This window comes from Rutidosis leptorrhynchoides, chromosome 9, assembly GCF_046630445.1.
Source record: "Rutidosis leptorrhynchoides isolate AG116_Rl617_1_P2 chromosome 9, CSIRO_AGI_Rlap_v1, whole genome shotgun sequence".
Classification (NCBI taxonomy): domain Eukaryota; kingdom Viridiplantae; phylum Streptophyta; class Magnoliopsida; order Asterales; family Asteraceae; genus Rutidosis; species Rutidosis leptorrhynchoides.
In genome coordinates this window covers 6,186,409-6,206,779 of record NC_092341.1, presented here as the reverse complement: position 1 = coordinate 6,206,779, position 20,371 = coordinate 6,186,409, and the positions used below count along the sequence as shown (strand labels likewise).

The window sequence follows — 20,371 nt, the reverse complement described above, 5'->3', positions numbered from 1 at the left end:
GAACCCTTGAATCGGCCTAAAACAAGCTAGAATCGTTTTTGTGTTTAAAAACCCCAATAATCAACTTGATGATGCAGTCGTTCACGAGAACAAGATGTCGTTCATCCAAACTAGATGCCGTTCACGCGTAGGAGATGTTTTCATCATCGTCTTTCTAGCGAACGACATGTCGTCGTCACAGTCGTCCTCGCGAACTAGATGTCAGCTTTTTGCAAAATTTGAAATCGTTGTAACTTTCACACCGTAACTCCGTTTTTGACAAGTAAATTGTCGTTGTAAATGTAATAAAGTCTACTTTTGAATGGTAAGGGTTTAAAACATTAAATCAAACTCTAAATGTGGTCAAAAAGTTTTTATAGCATGTATGCCTCATTTTACACACGTACGGGAGTTGCTATTGAAGGAAAAATTGTGTAAACTTGTCAATATGGAATATAGAGTTATATGAATTGTGTTATATTATTAAAAGATAGTTTTGATATGCGTTTTGGGTCCACTAATGACCACATTTAGGTAAACGCATCCAATGAGCCCAAGGAAGAAGGGGTAGCAGATTCCGACCCAGAAGAAGAATATAACAATCCTGCCCCAAAACACCTGTTACACTCAATCACGGAATCAAAACCTTATCAAAGGCACAATCTATGAAATCAACCTCCAGTTCCTCAACAGAATCAAAATTCGGCAAGTTTAAATCGATTGGCGAAGTCACTCCCCTATTGACAACCTCTGATTCCGAACCAATAATTTTCGAAATAGGATTTAGGACGCTCTCGACGAATAATTCATTATTCTCAGTCGAGATAGAGGGGACAAAATCATTCACTTGCACAACACAATTATGAGGCTTTTAGCTTCTCGAGTATTGTTAGAGAAAACAATTAACATCCGATCCTGATAAATATTCATTTAATTTGATCCGGTTAGAGTGGATATGGATGATTTAAATGGATAAATATTGTATATGAATATTGATATGAATCATTAGTGGATCGAATATGGATGATAATTTGTAATTTACCTCTCCCACTCATCAAGGCAGAACATTAGAAAGGTAAACTATTGTCAGGTCAATTCTTTGTGTAATACTCAATTGTTTAGTGAACTTCGCAATCTTTCCCCATTATTATATACTCGATTTCACCTGAAATGCTTAAATATATAATCATATTACGAATTAATTTACAAATATAAAAATATTAATATAATTAATCTCCACAATAACAATATATAATATAAATAGATTCCTTCTTCAACAAATGACGTTTACTTTTAGAATTTCACATTTTTATTGCATCAAATTTTTTATATTTCTCGTTGTTAATGGCGCGATATTTTCATTTGTCTTTCACTAACATTTCGGTCGAAATAATTCTGGAGATGATAATATTTTGATATGAGATATTGCGTATATTATACACGTTTATCTTCGCAATATCGGGTCAGGAATTGTTTAATTGCATGAGAATTGAAGACATTTTGAAGGTTATTATTGAAGAAACGAATTTGAGAGTCAAAAACATGTTTAGTGATGGCTTTTGATGTAACTGAGGTATTTTCTACACTATTTTATCATCAGTGTCATTCTTGTCATGTTTGGTGTGAATTTGGTGAAGAGATACAAGGTTGAAAATAGAGAAACATATTTAGTACATGCGTGCGATGCGCAAAATTAAGGTGCGACGCGCACTACATAATTTCGGTCGAGCCTGTTTTTCAAGATGTTACAGAATTGCATGTGTTAAGGCGCAACTGATATCGCTCCATTTATATATATTTTATTTCGCGATATCTACCTCACTTCACTCGGTTTTTAACTGTCTCGGAGCCTATTTAGTGTGTTATTGAGCTAATTGGTAAACTAAGGGCTAAGGAGTTGATTTGGTGTAAAATTAACCAAATCATGGGCAAAATTGGCTAAGAAAATGACAAGTGCAGAAAACAGCTCCAAAAGCGCCGCTCCTGTAAAGGAGCGCCTCCTGAAGGCCCAAAAGCGCCGTTCCAGAAGGAAAAGCGATGCTATTATGCACGATTTGTCTCCATTTTTCAACAGTGAGCAGAAGCGCCGTTCTACATGTTAAAAGCGTCGCTCCTGATCATCCAAAAGCATCGCTCCTCAACAAAAGCGTCGCCCCTGTTCAGAGCCAAAAGCGGCGTTTCAAAGTCAAAAGCGCCGCTCCTCACCAAGCCAAAAGCGCCGCTCCTGAAGTAAAAGCGGCGCTCCTGACACTGTTTCAGCCCAGATTTTCAGCACTATAAAAGGAACGAGATTAGATCATTTTTCATATGCATCTTTGGGAGCAGCTACTTAAGGTCCGAATTTCACATACAAAACCCTAATTTCATCATCCATTAGTGTTTAAGGGTGGATTCAAGGAAGCTAGCTTAAGATTCATCATTGTTTAGCTTATATCTTCATCTTCTTTACATTTTGGGTTGTAATCTTCACTTTACTTTTCATATTTTGCATTGGTTACTTGTAATAACTTGAAGATGATGATGATTTACATTTCTATGCTTATTATTAGTTTAATTTTAGCTATGATTGGCTAAATCTCTTGTGTTTTCTTATCTATGAATCTCTAATGCTAGTGTTTGTTCCAAATCAATTGATTATTGCTGTTTAAATGAATTACATGATCATGTGTTGTTGAGTTGGCTAAAGATCCATTACTATGAGTTTGTTTTAGGCTTGACTTTGATTACATATGTCGTGTAGATCTCTTAAAGATTTGAGAAGTGAATCAATATGTGCTTCAACACCTTAGGTGATCTAGACAACTAGTTTAGGAATTGCAAGTGATTGTGTTCTTGATCTAGGCTGGCTTTCAATTGGCCTCTAGTCAACATAGCAATGCCGATTATCTTAAGTGATTTCGATAGTTGGGGGTTTTAAGTGATTTTAACCTAAGCTCAATCTCAATGACCAAATCATGCTTAACTCAATCTTAAGATATAAAGCTTATGTGAATTCGTGGAGTATCATTTGATTTGAGGTTTAGTAGTGATGCTAAACATTTAATAGTTCAACAACTAATGAGATAGCAATATAGGCAAAATGGGGCAAGCCAAGCATAGAGAGGATTAGATAAGTGAACACGTCTTAGTTAATTTGTTTTAAGTCTTAATACTTCGCTATTTGTTTCTTGTTACTAGTTTAATTGATAAATTTAGGTTTGTTTAATTGTGCAAGTTTTAGTTGTTAGTTGATATCAATCGAAACCCCCCAATAAATATCCGACTTACACCGTGTCTCTTGGGACGAACTTGATAAGAATACTTACATTAAAGTGCTATAATAACCGGGTTCTAAGTGCTCGTTAGTTGTGTGTGCTTGATTGTAGTGTTTAAATCAAATATAAATTTAGAGGGTAAAAGATGTATATCACACGAACGCATCAAACTTTCTTGGCACCACTGCCGGGGATGCGGTTAGCTTAGTTGGTTATTTGGTTTAAACATTTAATTGTTCGATCCTTTCGTAGGGGTTTACCCTTACGAAAGTTACTTTTCGCATTTTATATTATTATTTTCGTTTAGAAAACCGCTTGTGTTTATGTTGTGATTGAATGATAGGTACCTTTGGTGTATGAAAACAAGGTCTCACAAGGATCAAGAATTCACACATCCATTTTTCGATCCGAAAAGACACGTGCACGGGGTTTATAATCGTAGAGAAGAAAGGGTATTAAGAAATAATTTTGAAGCTTTGCCATTTTGTTTAGAAGAGATGGATCCAAACGGTTATCCGATTCACAATGACGAGGTCAATCTTAATGGTCTTCCGGTTAATCAAGAATTATTGAATGATCCAAACGATACACCAATGTAGAATGCTAGATTGGTTGCACCAACAATGATAGTACCGGCTATTACAAAACCACCAATTGAAGTGGATAATTGGAAGATCGAGGGTAACTTTTTCACGTTGATCAATGATACATACTTTCATAGGTTGATAGATGAAAATCCGTTCGAACATATTCAACACTTTAATGATGTTTGTGATATTTACAAAACCAAAAACGTCACCGATGACGCTTTTAAGCTAAGGGCATTCCCCTTCACACTTCAAGGAGACGCAAAAGCTTGGATGCGAAGTTTACCATCCGATTCCATAAGGTCTTTTCAAGAATTAACAAACGAGTTTATCAATCATTTCTCTCCACCGTCAAAAGTAGAGCGGCTTAGAATGGAGATTAATGGGTTCACACAACGGGGTGATGAGAGTTTGTATGATGCATGGGTACGATTCAAGAAGCTACTAAGAGCTTGCCCACCGAATGGTTTGATTAAAAAGGAGTATATCAACATATTCTATCGGGGTGGTAATACTTTTACGAAGCAATATCTTGATTTTTCATCCGGTAGGGTATTTATGTACAAATCACCAAATGCAACCGAAATAATGTTAGAGGACATCTCGGTCAACACGTATGAATGGGCACCTTCACCGCGGGATTTGACAAGGAAAAGTGTAGCACAAGTCGAGAGTGAAAATAGGCAAGTGACGCTTGCAAGCTTGAACAATCAATTTCAAACATTTGGGAAAGAATTGAAGAAGATTCAACAAACGGTAGTTGCAATGCAAGTAGGTTATCAACGATGCGAGGGTCCACATCTCACAAAGAATTTTCCTCAAATTACTCAATGCAATCATGTTGATCTAGATGATATTCCCATGAATTCGGATGCTCATGTGAACTACGTGAGTAATCAAAACTACCAACGGGGAGGAACATCTAACTAAAGCTACTACAATCCTAATAAAAAACAAGTATCATTCACCAACCAAACCAATACACCACCCGGATTCACAAACTAAAACCGAAATCAAGGTTACAACAACTATAACCAAAATCGAAACAACAACTTCTAATACCAAAACAAACAACTTTACAACAACCAACCTTACAACAATCAAGCAAATTTAAATTATCAAAACAACCAAGGTTATAGTCAATCACAAAATAACCAAGATTACAATCAACAACCTCAACAAAACAATCAACAATCCCAACCTTCGAAGAGCTTAGAAGAAATCATGCAAAACTACATCATGAAGGTAGAATCAACCGAAGCTTTTCTAATGAAAGAGAATGAGCTCTTGAAGCAATAACTTCGAAACCAACAAGCCTCATTCCAAAACCTTGAGAGCACCGTTGGAAGAATTTCAAACTAAGTTGCCGAAAGACCACAAGGAACTTTACCTTCAAACACTCAAATTATCCCGATTAATAATTACAACAACAACTGAAACAACTAACAAAACCACCAAAATAACACTAGAGTTATTCCTATCGAGAGCAACACTACCAATCTAATCCAAAATCAAGTGAGTTCATCAAATCCCACCAATACTTATGCTTAAGTGAACTCGATTGATTCAACCGAAGAGGATCAATCTGAATATCCTCAAGCTTTCAAGTTCAACATTGAAGGAGACAAGTTTGATTTTGATGAAGCGTTAGAAATTGATACTATCGACTATGGGGTATTCAAGTTTTCGGAAGATTTGGACGATGCAACATTCATTCCCTACCAAGTTAAAAGTGTAATGTCCATGGAGACTACCGAGTCAACATGCAAGGAGTTAAAGGGTGATTTTAAGCAAATTTAATTGGGAAAGGTTGATAAAGAGGAAAAGGTCGAAACTTTATTGAATACGAAGGCGCAAAAGAACGAGGCCGAGGTTCTTGCTACATCAACTAAGGAGAAAAATGAGACACCAGTCTCACATCTTCAATCACTACATCCTACACATCTAAATGATGTGGATTGTAAGTCAACCTTACCCGACAACGAAAATATTTATGTTAAACTCCCCTTGGCGGAGGTTCTTGAGAATATGCCCAACTATGGGAAATTTTTGAAGACACTCATGGCCAAAAAGGGAGATGTTGAGCAAGCATCCACCGCTTTCTTGAAAAAGGAGTGTGATGTAATTTTAAAGAAATGTAACCTATTATCAAAAATGGGTGATCCGGACCTTTCCTTATCCCATGCAATGTAAACGGTTTGGAGATGCTCACATCTTTAGCCGATTCGGGAGCAAGTATCAACTTCATGCCCTACTCCATTTATAAAAGGCTAGGCCTAGGTGATCTTTCACCCACTACAGTGGGAGTCAAATTAATTGATCAATCAATTAACTCTAGTATGGGGATCGTCAAAGACTTAGTTGTTATGGTGGGGGACATGGAATTTCCCATTGACTTTGTTATTGTTGATATAAAGGAAGACCCGGTTGTTCCCCTTGTTTTGGGAAAGCCAGTTTTGGCAATCGCGGGATCTTTCTTTGACTTTAGGACCGGGAAATTGACTTTTCGAGATAAAGGGAAATGCATGAGCATAAAAACCAAATGTGTTAAAACACCATCAATGCCATTGACCACACCACAAAATGTTGCTAGTATGCACGGCATTGCAAGCACAAGGCAAGTATGTTCACCAATTAAAGGTAGTGGGGGATTAACCAAGGGAATTCAAGGTAAATCCAAAAATCAAAATGACATTGTTGACAATTCTATGCCAAAGTTATTTGGGCGGGTGCATCGGGCTTCATCCAAAAAGGATGCACACTTGAGAAAACGCCTAGTGTTAAATTTGTCAAAACATGAGATGCCAAACTTAAGGAGTTAATCAATGAAACCAAGGTAATGAATGATTGGTTAATGTCAATGTTAAGTGGTGGTGGTAATGAAAATTTTTCCCTTAGTTCAAAGGGAAGGGAGGTTTACCACCCGGGGATTAGTTGAAATCTCAAGGGGATGGGAGTCGGGTGATAGACTCGTTAAAAACTTTTCACAATTACGTATATAATTACTTTTAATTGCATTCCATTTAGAATTGTATGATATTCTTTTTCTTAGTTGCATTTTTATGTTCTTGCATTGCATGCATATGGGTAAAATTGGAAAACGTCAAAAATAGTTTGTGAACGGGTCAAAATGGACTTAAAACTGGAAAAACTGCAATCAGGTACAAAAGCGGCGCTTTTGTCCTAGGAGCGGCGCTTTTCACTTACAAGAGCGGCGCTTCGTCCACAAGAGCGACACTTTAACCTGCAATTTTGTGTCAAAAATGAACAGTAGCTAAGAACGGCGCTTTTGTTTTCAAAAGTGGCGCTTTTAGTTTGCCTAGAGCGACGCTTTTCTTTCAAAAGTGACGCTTCTATTTTGTCAGGAGCGGCGCTCCTGTTTGAAAAGCGGCGCTTTTGCATCTGCTACTTAAGAATTCTGCACGACCAAAACTTCATTTTTTCACACCCAACTTCAATTTTCTCTCTAATAGCAGCGCATCTATAACCCTAATCAACCTAAATCGACCCAAGGCTTCAAATTTCATTAGTTTTCTTGCAAATCTTCATTATCTAACATGGAAAAGTAAGAATCTATCATTTTAATTCACTCTTTAACATGATTTGATTGATTTTTACCATTTTTCTCTTTATGCTTAATTCGTAGTTTATGCTTGATTTATGATGTTAATGGTCAAATTGTTGATGAATCTAGACTGCATTGTTGTTTATTAACATGATTTACATGCTTTGTTACATAGATTTCAACTTTGAAATTCTAGGGTTCATCCAATTTGGGGGTTTTTGATTTTGAGCCAAATTGAAGTGTTAATTGTTATTGTTGAAGCTTAATTGTTAGTCTACCATGATTATCTTGCTTTAAATTCATCTTTCATGCTTGTATGATTTGAAATTGAAAATTAGGGTTCATAAGCTAAGGGTTTTGAATGAGTTTGACCAATGTGAGCATGTGATTAATGATAATGTGCTTGTTTGTGGTATATTTATGCTATAACATGAAAAAATTGATATAATTTGATGAATGCTCTTGTTTTAGTCAAGTTTTGAACTAATTAGGCTTTGACTAGGGTTGATTTTTTGCAATTGATTCATGTTGACCATGTTTGACCAAGATGAGCTTACTAGTTGAATATAATACATGTTTAGCTTATGATACTACATATGATTTATAATTGATTGCATGAGCTAAATGCTGCAACTTCGTGTTAAGTTTGAAATTTCACCAAATTGTTTGTCTTGTTTGATTTCACATATTGACCATGTCTAAATGCAATTGTTTTATTCATGTATGATATACACGCACATGTTTTGCATGATGAAATTAATTGTGAATCTTTGAAATCAACTTGGAAATTATGAATGGACTTTGAAAGTAAATTGTTTATGTGCTAACTTTTATCTCTCCACAATGTTTTTCTCTTGTTGTCTTGTCTTGTAGACTAAGGTACCAACAAAGTCACATGGTGCCCAGCAAGCGAAGCAAAACAACAAAAGAGTATTGGAATTAAGGGTAGGGGTAAATGCCCAGCTCAACAAGAGGTTGAGGTTGAGGATGAGGAAATGCCACAAATCCCAGAGGATATCCAAAGACTCTCATCAGACCCGTGGTTACAACAAATTTTGCTTAACCCACGTTTTGGAGGGGGATTAGAGCCTAGGCTCAAGGACAGTTTCTATCCTGGGAAAACCATTGACTGGTCTCTTCTGGATGAGGCTATTCTTACTAATGAGGTTGAAAGTCTTTTTGCGGCTCCATATGGGGACTTATCAATCAACCCTTGGGTTCCAATCATCAGGTATAATGAGCCCATTTACACTGTCCCAACCCTAGAGTTCACTTCTACCTTGATTGTAAACTTTAAGGTAGGAACAATCACTGACCAAGAGTACATGACCTTTAATTTGAGCGGACAACAAAGAAAGATGAGCATGCTTCAATTCATTAGAGCCCTGGGAATTTACACCGAATTTAGAAACACCGATGGACTTTGGGATTTCCTTTTGTCTTGCAAAATTCCAAACACCAACCCTCAAGAGTTTAATTAATCCGCGGCCTAGAACCGAATAAGTAATGGAATCTTTTGCCAGGGTAAAACTGTAGCCAACACCCTTAAGACACATGAACTTTTGATAATAGCCCGCTTCATTGCGAACACGGTTAACTACCGTTTCCATAGCAATGAGAAAATGTCTTATTTAGACATTTGGCTCACTTACCGAATTGCCAATAGGAAACATGTTCATTTTCCCCATGTGATTGCTGACTTTCTTTTCAATAAAACTGGGACAAACGGGAAGAGAGGTACTGTGGGTGGTGTATTTATGACAAGGATAGCAAGGTATTTGGGAATTGATGTCTCGAGGTTCACAGCCAATGAAATGGCTAAGTTTGGGTATGCAGATTTTAAAGGGGGTAAGATTTTGAAAAGGGAAATGAACAAAAATATGAGTAAGTGGTTTGATCTAAATACGACCGGGAGAAATGAAGAAGAAGAAGAAGAAAGGGTGAGACATGAATATGAAACGGGTAATGTAGGAGCGAGTAGTGGAGCACAAGGTGCAGAGAGTAGTGCTCTGAGTGGGTATGACCAAGCTTGGCTTGAAAATCAATTTAACCAACTCAATTTAAACCAAGCAAACCAAGCATACGAGGCTAGTTACCACTTCTCAGGGCTACATGCAGTTTCATAATGGCAAGTCCATTGTAGCCAATTAAGCCACGTGGACCCGAATGCACCCCAACCTTTTCCTCCCACATACAACCCGTATGATCTTGAACACCCTAGAACCTAACCTTTCATTGACTATGACTCGAACGAATCATATAGGAGAGCCAATGAATTTGAGCATTTTGAACGTTTAAGGCAACAACAACAACAACATGAGCCAAAAGAGTGGAATAGGCCACCTAATTATGATGATTATGCAAATTCGGACCAATCCGGAAGCTCTTACTTAGGAGGGTATAGTTGGTGGTAATTCTTATTGTTGTGCTCTCGCTCTCTTTGCTCATGGTCTAGTTAAAACTTTTACTATTTGAATTGTGAAACTTTTTATTTGAATTATTGGCATGTAATAATTATGGGCAGATGGTTTGGGAGCTTTTGAACAATTTGTTGATGATCGTGATGTGTTTGGGATGGTGAACACATTTTAATTTGTCTTTGATGTTAGCTATTCATATCCGAAGGGCTTGTGATTCCCGAATAAAACAATTTGAATTTGAATTTGGCATGTAATAACTTGACACTATTTAGGATTATGATGTTTAATTTATTATTGATTGTATGTTTGATGTCGATTTGATATGTTGGTTGATTCGTCGAATTATGCATGTGTGATGGTGATCATTGTTATATTGTGCTTGTTTGTTGAAGCATTGAGATTATCTTTCGCATATGATCTTGTTAAAGTAGGTGAATTGATTGAATATTTCATTATGACGATGGATGTTATTATAACTTGGTTGTTATCTTGGGACCGCTATGATTTTTTTTGTGGGCGCTCATACTCCCCCAAGTATGGCCCCTCACATTTTGTACCTTGTGAGCATACTTCAATTGTAGGGAATGCCATATGCACTTGGCTCCTTCTTTTGGCTCAACAAGTGGTATAACAACATGCAAGCGAATTTGGTGACTAAGTAATACTCGAATGGTAACAACAAAGATCATTTGATCTTCGGCGGTTTTTACTTTCTTCCCTCTCATCTTTTCTATTTCAAAATGTCCCTCATTTTCACTTATTCTACCGCTTTAATGCAATGAGGGCATTGCATACGCTAAATGTAGGGGGAGAGTTAAAATTTCAAGCCATTTTTAAACTTTTTCGGGTAATCTAGTCACATATACTCTATAAAGATTAAAACTTGCATTGTCGAACAATTTTTGGAACAAGTTTTAACCATGACACTAATTCATATTATAAACACTAAAATGGTTGAAACTTGTAAAATTTTCAAACTTTTTGAAAAGTAAAGTCTTTTCCTTGATTTTCAAAAATTAAGGAAGTAAAGTCTTCCTTTTGCTTCATTCTAGTGATTCACCAAGTGAAAGTATATTCTTTCACTTTTCTTATGAATTTGTGCAGAAATGATTAAATTTTGAGAAAAATCAAATTTATGCTTGAAAGTTAAAGTCTTTCATGCATGTGTACCAAAACCAAGTGTTTAAAGCTAAAAGCTTTAACACTTCCGGATGACTCAAGTCCATCCATGAAAGGGAGTCAAGTCTCCCGAATGTCGCATTACTTGGTGTAGGAGACTTCCTAATCTACACCATTTCATATTGACATTGGTTGTCTCATCATTTCACGATGTTTCAACCGATGTATCATACCGTGGGAAGAGGAGCCTTGAGCTTCACAAAGTGCTATCCTTTTTAGGAGCAATGGCTTCGTGCTAGTGTTGCTAGATAACACAACCCATAGCCAAAAGCTATGGCACCTCTGCGCTTGCAATTAATGGAAAGGTAGTAACTACTTCCTACCTTTTCTTAAAATAAGCATAAAAGCTTGTAATGTGGGAAGTAGATAAGCATCATCTCATTTTGGAAGTAAAGTCTTCCAAACTTGGAAGTAAAGTCTTCCAAGTTATGTTTGTTCCAAGCTATGGGAGTAAAGTCTCCCAAGTCAAGTTCGATTACTTGAAAGGAAGTTAAAGTCTTCCAGTGCTTCAAAAATTTAAAATTGGCGGACTCTCTTAATTAGCCACGTGGGGCCCTAAATCCACGAACCTCCTTCAATGCTTTCGCCCTATTATGAGAGAAACCATAGAGTTGTGATAGAAAGCTTGGTGAGTGTCGGTTACCCCGTGCCCGGGTAACTAAATAAAGGTGGGGTACCCAGTCCCTTACCTTTGGCACACCCACCTTAATCCTATACTTGGAATTAACGATTATTAATTGGAATTGACGAATTATATTTAAAATTGACTATCATTCTTGGAATTGATGAAAAATAGGTGTTTTGGGGGCATGGAGGTGGAAGAGGGATAGCCATTGCGGGTTGATGAGGTGAGAATTCTTTATGGAAGCGTATTCTTTACACGATGCATTTCATGATTAGTGTTGATGTGTGCGATTTTCATGGCCCTTATTCATTTCGGGGTGCATTTTACATACTTTGGGTACACTTTGAGTTTGTTTGAGTAGACTTGTATTTGATATGATCGATTTGTTTGATGAGTTTATGGCTATCCCATGAATCCTACATATTTGGTCAAGGTCAAGGAGGTCAAGTTTGAGTTTGTAATGATTTGATACTATTGTGATTGGTGTTTGATGACCTTCCCGTAGATGAAGTTGACGTTGACCGGGGGCATGATTGGTTCGGGTAGACTTAGGCTTAAATTATGTTTATGTTAGTGTTTGAGGATTGAATATTTGAAGATACTATTTGGAGCTTGAGTTAAGCTTGTGTTAGTAGAAAGAAGAGGATGATTGTGCTTGGTCCTAGCAAGTGCAAGTTTTTGGAGAACGCTATTACTGCCTAGTACATATTCATGAAAGGTATCGTTTGGAGCTTAACCTTCTTGCGCTTTAGCATTGTTCACTTATTTGTTCTCTATCTCCAAAGCTTGTTTTGTCGATTGTTTGCTTGAGGACAAGAAAAGGTTCAAATGTAGGGGGTTTGATATAGCTCCATTTATATATATTTTATTTCGCGATATCTACCTCACTTCGCTCGGTTTTTAACTATCTCGGAGCCTATTTAGTGTGTTATTGAGCTAATTAGTAAACTAAGGTCTAAGGAGTTGATTTGGTGTAAAATTGACCAAATCATGGGCAAAATTGGCTAAGAAAATGACAAGTGCAGGAAACAGCTCCAAAAGCGCCGCTCCTGTAAAGGAGCGCCGAAACTGAAGGCCCAAAAGCGCCGTTCCAGAAGGAAAATCAGCGCTATTATGCACAATTTGTCTCCATTTTTTATCAGTGAGCAGAAGCGCCGTTCTACATGTCAAAAGCGTCGCTCCTGATCATCCAAAAGCGTCGCTCCTCAATAAAAGCGTCGCCCCTGTTCAGAGCCAAAAGCGGCGTTCCAAAGTCAAAAGCGCCGCTCCTCACCAAGCCAAAAGCGCCGCTCCTGAAGTAAAAGTAGCGCTCCTGACACTGTTTCAGCCCAGATTTTCAGCACTATAAAAGGAACGAGATTAGGTCATTTTTCATATGCATCTTTGGTAGTAGCTGCTTAAGGTTCGAATTTCACATACAAAACCCTAATTTCATCATCCATTGGTGTTTAAGGGTGGATTCAAGGAAGCTAGCTCAAGATTCATCATTGTTTAGCTTAGATCTTCACCTTTTTTACATGTTGGGTTATAATCTTCACTTTACTTTTCATATTTTGCATTGATTACTTGTAATAACTTGAAGATGATGATGATTTACATTTATATGCTTATTATTACTTTAACTTTAGCTATGATTGTCTAAATCTCTTGTGTTTGCTTATCTATGAATCTCTAATGCTAGTGTTTATTCCAAATCAATTGATTATTGTTGTTTGAATGAATTACATGATCATGTGTTGTTGAGTTGGCTAAAGATCCATTACTATGAGTTTGTTTTAGGCTTGACTTTGATTACATATGTTGTGTAGCTCTCTTAGTGATTTGAGAAGTGAATCAATATGTGCTTCAACACCATAGGTGATCTAGACAACTAGTTTAGGAATTGCAAGTGATTGTGTTCTTGATCTAGGTTGGTTTTCAATTGGCCTCTAGTCAACATAGTAATGCTGATTATCTTAAGTGATTTCGATAGTTAGGGGTTTTAAGTGATTTTAACCTAAGCTCAATCTCAATGACCAAATCATGCTTAACTCGATCTTAAGATATAAAGCTTATGTGAATTCGTGGAATATCATTTGATTTGAGGTTTAGTAGTGATGCTAAACATTTAATAGTTCAACAACTAATGAGATAGCAATATAGGCAAAATGGGTCAAGCCAAGCATAGAGAGGATTAGATAAGTGAACACGTCTTAGTTAATTTGTTTTAAGTCTTAATACTTCGTTATTTGTTTCTTGTTACTAGTTTAATTGATAAATTTAGGTTTGTTTAATTGTGTAAGTTTTAGTTGTTAGTTGATATCAATCGAAATCCCCCAATCAAATAACCCCTAGGACAATTGATAGTTTCAAATATCCGACTTACACCGTGTCTCCTGGGACGAACTTGATAAGAATACTTACATTAAAGTGCTATAATAACCGGGTTCTAAGTGCTTGTTAGTTGTGTGTGCTTGATTGTAGTGTTTAAATCAAATATAAAATTAGAGGGTAAAAGTTGTTTATCGCACGAATGCATCAGCGACGCGCATAATCAGCGCGTGATATCACCATATTTATACACATTTTATATCGGGTTCGGTTCGTATTCATTTTGGGATTTTTTGAAGATATAACGAGGTTTTTATGAAGTTTATTGGCTTTTGGTTCAAGTGATGTTTTAGAAGTATTCTTGGTGGTTTACGAGAGTTTTGGAGCTAAAAAGATGATTGTTGAAGAATGTTCAAATTATGGTTTGCGCTTCTCCACGGTTTTGGCCATAACTTGAGCATACAGACTCAAAAAAAGGTGAATCCAAAGCCCAGACGTCTGTAACTCAGAGATCTACGATAATCAAGAATTGGATCTACTGTGCACATCACGGTCGTGATGGGGATATCTCAGTCTCGATTGATGCATCCTAGTCGCGATATGCAGGTTGCGGTCGCGACGCGGGGTCGGTCAGGGTTCCGAATTTCAGCCCTATAAATACCTCACTTAACTCCAACTTTAGAGTATCAATTGTTTTACGAATTCTGAGGCCTGGAGGGTCATTTTGATGGTTTTCAAGCTATTATTCACCAATTTTGAAGATCATAACAACAAAGTTGAAGATTTGATCAATCATTAATCATTGATACCCTAGTTCTTCATTATTTTAGTAATTTTTATAATGAATACTATTTGTTCCAATTGTTTAATTTTTTTTTCTTTTGCTATGTTAGGCTCAACTTTTATTGTGTTCACTTTGATGTAAAACTTATGTATTCGGATTGTTCTATCTTGTGATTTATTAAGGTTTATCTTTAATTAATTGTGCTTTCTTGCAAGATCCATTGTTGTGTTTATCTATATATCGTTTATTTAATCATACAAGTTATTGAATTTGGTTTATGTGAATCCATCAATATTCATAGTTTGTACTTCATTTTTTAGATGTAGAAAATTGTATGTGAGTGCAATTGGTGATTAAATTGATATTGTGATAACACAATCATGTAGGCTATTCCGAGTGATCCCATTAGCCTAGGTTTTATGTGAGTTTAATTAAGAGAAAGTCTAGATTAATTTTACATGGTATATTGGACCTCTGAATGATAATTTATGTAAGTAAATTGAATTCATTATGCCTTTAGTTTATTGATTTCGCGAGACCGATATGAACTAATTACCTAGACCTTAAATAAACGATTTTAATTAAAGTACATTCCAAGTCATTTATTGAGCATTAAAGTGGACACTGTTTCTCCTTATCTGGTTAATTTCGTTAATTATCCTTGTTACTGTTTTACTTTACTTAAATTCAAATCAAATCCCCCCCAATTTTTAAAATAATTATTAGTTGTTTAAATCTTGAACACTGCTATCAGTGGAACAAACTGGTCAATTTTCTTACTAGTTACCGCACGATCGGGTTTTAATTGCCTGCTATTGTGTGATAATTGTTAAGTTTTTAGCTAGTTATTTTAAAGTATGATTTCACATATGAGCGCGCGACGCGCAGTATCAAACAAATTGAAGGTCGAGCATGTTTTAAGGATTGAAAAAAAAATATCTAACGATTGGAAAAGCAAGATATCTATTGGTACTAAATTGAAAAAAAAAATATATCTAACGACTTCTAATAGTACTAAATTGAAAAAATATTTATATAACAATTAGTTATTCAATAGATATCTATTAACCAGATTTTTTTCAAAAGTAAGAAGAATTTTATTACTACCACATGTAATATTTTTTTTTTGAAAAGCAAGATAATATTATAAATAGAAAACAACGATACAACATGGCCACAACTGTAATGACCCAGAAATTTCCGATCAAATTTAAACTTAATCGTGATATGATTTCGACACGATAAGCAAAGTCTGTAATGTTGAGTCTCGAAAACTTTGGAACTATGTTCATATATTCAATTACCCTTCGATTATTCCCAACGATTCACGAACAATTATATTTAACTTGATGTGTATATATAATTATACATAAATATTAATTAAAGATGTTAACGAAGTATTAAATGTATAATACTTTACATAAACGTAATTGTCTCGATATATGTTTAATATATTTATCGACGGAATTAAAAGATATTATCAAATGATTGAATTATCCGATACATTGTGATATGATTAGGGGTCTCGGTTGTGAGGTCCACATTGATCTGAGAAATCTTTTCCTTTTAACGGTATTCAGAATAATTGGTAAAGTGATCTGCAAGTAGGAACAAAATGTCAATTAACGAGTGTTAGAAAAAAATTAATGGAGATTCTTGCTTGACTTTCAATGTGTGCTTTACAAAATTTACTCGAGTCTTTTGATGCGTTAATTATTCAGCATTCATAATTATTATTATAATATATTATATAAATACTAAATATTCAATAAATGTTATCATATAATCTATGATATAAAAATATTACATAATTAATAAATTGTGATATTAATAAATTAAATGCAGTTACAAGTTAAAATATAATCATTATATTAATAATATTATTATTTCTTTTATTATTAATATCGATATCAGTATTATTAATATTATTAATTTAATATATAATATATAGATAAGAATCTGATACATTTAAATTGGCATATTATTATTATTATTATTACTAATGATTAATATCATTGTTATTAGAGATAGTAGTAAAATTATAATTTTTGGTTATTATGATTGTTGTTGTTATAAAAATAATACAAATTATTATTTGTTACCATTAATAATATTATTATTATCATTTTTATAATTAATATATTCATTATTATTATTTAATATTATTATTAATATAATTATAATTATAATTTTGATTATCAATATTATTATTATTATATCTATTATCATTAGCATTTTGATTATTTCTAATATTATTAATTGTATTATTATTATTAATATATTTATATTTAATTTTTTTATTAATATTGAATATAAATTATATATATATACGCGTAATGTATCTGATGTATATCACTCTCCATCTAAATCAAATCAGATTTATTTATTTTATTATTTCCGCTGTTCTTCCTCCACGGGTGTCGACTTTAATCTTCACAAGAAAAAAATCTTCAATCAAATCTCGTTGTTACATCAATCGACCACTTGCACGTTATATATCTAGCCACTTCTGTTTGAAGAATCAAGGAGAAATTCACAGAAGCAACCAAATTTTCTTTTCGCAACCTGTTTTAATCCATAGTCCACTTTCGAATCAAACACCAAAATCTAATGATATAGAGTTGTTATGAATCATCTAGTGAAGCTTTCTATAAATTTTCAAGCTTCAATTTGCCTAATTAATTGTTAAATCGATAGTCAAAGATTTATGGCAAAATGTCAAACCAGTATTCTTCAATCAAATTGGGAAGTTTGAGATCGTTTCAGGTTTTATTTATGGGTGACGAGCATTTGAGGAGTGATTTATAACAACTCTTATGTTGGGATTAAAGCATGAAACGCTCGAACTTGATGAATCGAATTTAAAGGTTGTATGTGTTCCTCTCCGTTCTTTTCTGTTACAGATATAAATGTATATGTATTTTTTTTAATTTGGGCAACACACTTAAATGATGACTGACGATGAGGATGAACTCTTGTTAATCTGGGTCGAATTCAATACAACTTCCCTAAGTTGTCACAAACCTTCTACTCTATTGTTAGTGTGCTATTGCTGTTATGTGACTGTTTGAACCAAACAAAACCAAACACAGTCACAATCACACCCATAAACCATCAGGTTTCTTGTTTTAGTTCTTGAATGACTAAACCTAAATACCATCCAATAACTGAATTCGTTTGTTTCTGTTTGATTACAATTCCTAAACCCACGGCAGTTCTGCATATTACTACTGCTATTCCAAATTATTCTATTACGCTGTAAACTGCAGCTGCAGTTGTTTTTCTGATTCAGTCTACGAACAAACCAAACAACCATTTAATTGCTACACTATTTACTTCTGTTTCTGTTTAAACTTTAAATGAAGAAGACGAGGGAACAATGAAGGTTGCCTTAATTTTTGGTTGGTGTTATAAGTCCTTTTTCTGTTTCTGCTTCTAATGCCATCGAAACTTCTTGTTACCAGACCCAAGAACCATGGTCGGTTGATACTATTATTTATTTTCGATTGTTGTGGAGTCAGATAAAGTCGAATTATACATGCACACAATCTAAATCTAATTGTTACCGGATCTTAATGGGCTACAAGGATTTCCATTTTGGGCTGTGACCCAGTTTTGTAGTGGACTGTTTGCTGATGACAATGTATGTGTTTAATGCTGACATGGTGTTAATCATGTTATGATGATGGCGTTTATTGATGGTGATAGTGTTGATTATGATATTAAATGACGATATGTTAAGATGCTTAGATGATTTGGTTTGGATGATATCTTTGATGATGTAGTGACGATTATGATTCTCGAATGATAAATAATATTAGCAAGGTGTTAACGAAACAAGATTTTGATATTAATAATGATAATGGAATGGAAAAAGGTGATGATCATAAGTAATTATGATCATAAATATTGATGATTGTAACGACCCGTCAAAATTGCTATTGACGCGACACGTTAATCATTGATTTCACAGTGAGGTTTTGACCTCTATATGATATGTTTTGATAAAATATTGCATTCATTAAAATAAGTGACTTTCTAAACATAGAAAGTTATAAACATATGGGCGAGTGCTTAGGTATAAGCAAAACCCCAAAATACATAAGTCTTTAATTTACAGGTTGACATCACAGTCCAATTATTTATTACACAACGCAGTTTTATTTTGAATGCAATAAACTTTGTACAAAGCATGAGAGACTCCATGCAGGTAACAAGCACATCACAGTGGAAGCATTCTAAGGACCTGAGAATAAAACATGCTAAAAAGTCAACACGAATGTTGGTGAGTTATAAGTTTAATTGCTCGAGTCATAAACATATATAAAGATAGACCACAAGATTTCATCAAAAGTTTATCAATAGATTCTACGTAACAGAGCACCCTGGTAACTAAACTTAACGCTATAGTGATAATTACCCCATTCGTTTTAATACACGCAAACCAACGTGTCTTAAACTCAAATAACATACGTCCGTTAAAAGGCTAGCGCTCTAGCTCGGACGGGGATGTCAAGCCCTATGGATCCATATACAATTATTCGCGCCCACCAGTCCATATCCTATGTACTGGCAGCTACTAGTTACCAAAGCTAAGGGATTTTCGGTTTAACTCAGTGTAGAATTTAGTATGTACTTGTGTCTTATTGCGTTTAAAATAAATTGCATGTATTTTCAGCCAAAAATATTTAAAGTATTTAAAAAGGGAGACTATAAACTCACAGTTCAATATTGAGACTCAATATTGTAGGCAAATTGCGTAGATGTAATGATGGTAGACGACTGTATGGTTGGCCTTGGATTCAAGAACAATACCCCGAACAATACCCAATATTTCCTTAGCTTAAAGCGGTTTGAAACCCGAATTAAAAACACCCTCGTATATACCTTATTATTATTAAACTTAAGTTATAAATTATAATTATAATTATAATTATAATATAAATGTAAGAATAATCAGAGAGATATAGATGGTATTACTTCGTCGAGCAAACTGACCTTTTATAATACTTTTCCATTTACTGTAGCTCATGCGATCGCATGAGTTTTCAGTGTTTTTGCCATGCGATCGTATGGCTGCCTTTTCTGTTTTTGTTTGCTAGTTCGCCGACATCAAATAGTATTTTACTGTAGCAAATAGTATTTTACTGTAGCAAATAGTGTTTTACTGTAGTAAATAGTATTTTACTGTAGCAAATAGTGTTTACTGTAGCAAATAGTGTTTACTGTAGCAAATAGTGTTTTACTGTAGCAAAGTCATTTTTACTGTAGCAACTAGGGTTTTACTGTAGGAAAGTCATTTTTACTTGTACATATATATATATATATATATATATATACATACATATAATTGTTCATGAATCGTTGAGAGTGATCAAAGGTAATTGTATATATGAAACAATTCTAAAATTTTGAGACTCAATCTAACAGACTTTGTTTAACGTGCCAAAATAATAAATCGTATAGAGAATTGGTTTAAATTAGTCGAAATTTTCCGGGTCATCACAGTACCTCCCCGTTAAAGAAAATTTCGTCCCGAAATTTTTGAGTAGTACATGTTTCATGAGCGATATCAGTGAACAAATGTGGATACTTTTGCTTCATTTGATCTTCACGTTCCCAAGTAAACTCGGGTCCTCGTCTTGCGTTCCAACGAACTCTAACTATC

At 34.8% G+C, this 20,371-nt stretch overlaps 1 non-coding gene across 1 annotated transcript; it reads right to left on the bottom strand.

Moving 5' to 3' along the window:
• Window positions 1-4,183: 4,183 nt before the first annotated feature.
• Window positions 4,184-4,290, bottom strand: LOC139869683 (small nucleolar RNA R71). Its single transcript, XR_011766266.1, has one exon. It is a non-coding gene; the product is annotated as a small nucleolar RNA R71 (small nucleolar RNA).
• Between the last annotated feature and the right edge of the window lie 16,081 nt (window positions 4,291-20,371).